Below are 1,196 nucleotides of genomic sequence, written 5' to 3' on the forward strand. Positions count from 1 at the left end.
GAAACAAAGACACACAGATACGTAAAGACATACCAACACACAAACACACAAAGACACGCACACACACACACACAAACACACACACACACACGCACACACACACACACACACACACACACACACACACACAAACACACAAACGTAGAAACAAAGACACACAGATACGTAAAGACATACCAACACACAAACACACAAAGACACGCACGCGCACACACACACACACACATACATACACACAAACACACAGACACACGCACGCACGCACGCAAGCACACACACACATACATACACACACACACACACACACACACACACACACACACACACACGCACACACACACACACACACTCTCTCTCTCCCTCTCTCTCTTTTTCTATCTTTCTCTCTCTGTCTATCAGTCCGTCCGTCAGTTCGTTCGTCAGTCCGTCTGTCTAACTGTCTGTCAATCCGTCTGATTGTCTGTGTCTCTCGTCTCTCTCTCTCTCTCTCTCTCTCTCTCTCTCTCTCTCTCTCTCTCTCTCTCTCTCTCTCTCTCTCTCTCTCTCTCTCTCTAACGCCGCTCTCTCTGTGTACCAGCATACAACTGAGAGGCGCAAAAATAAGGCCTTAAAAAAATAAGGCCTTCAAAAAGTAAGGCCTTCAAAAATTAAGGCCTTTAAAAATTAAGGCCTTCAAAAAATAAGGCTTTATTTCCAATATGACCTCAGAAAAATAAGGCCTTATTTCTGTTAAGGCCTTATTCTGAAATAAGGCCGTAAAGAAATAAGGCCTTAAAAAATAAGCCCATAAAAAATAAGCCCTTATTTTAGAAATAAGGCCTTCTTTCTTAAAAATAAGCCCTTATTTCATGCAATAAGGCCTTATTCATTTAAGGCCTTATTTTTGGGATTTTTGACCCTTTGTGCCAAGGATAAGAATGGACATAACCTCACCAGAACCGACCATTGTCTATTTACCGTATAAAATGCCCGACTTACACACGAACTGTTACCAAACCGATATGCTATTTGGGACCAATGCAAGGTTTTTTTCTTTTCTCGTGTGATCTTGCCGCGAGGGGGTGCCAGTTACCAGCCGAAAGAAGGAGAGGGCATAACCTCACCAGAACTGCCCATTAAAGGCACAGTAAGCCTCCCGTAAACCATCACAGAGCTCCCCGAGCGTCTACATACAGTACAAGCATACTTCCATTTGA

This window comes from Littorina saxatilis, linkage group LG2 (genome assembly GCF_037325665.1).
Source record: "Littorina saxatilis isolate snail1 linkage group LG2, US_GU_Lsax_2.0, whole genome shotgun sequence".
Classification (NCBI taxonomy): domain Eukaryota; kingdom Metazoa; phylum Mollusca; class Gastropoda; order Littorinimorpha; family Littorinidae; genus Littorina; species Littorina saxatilis.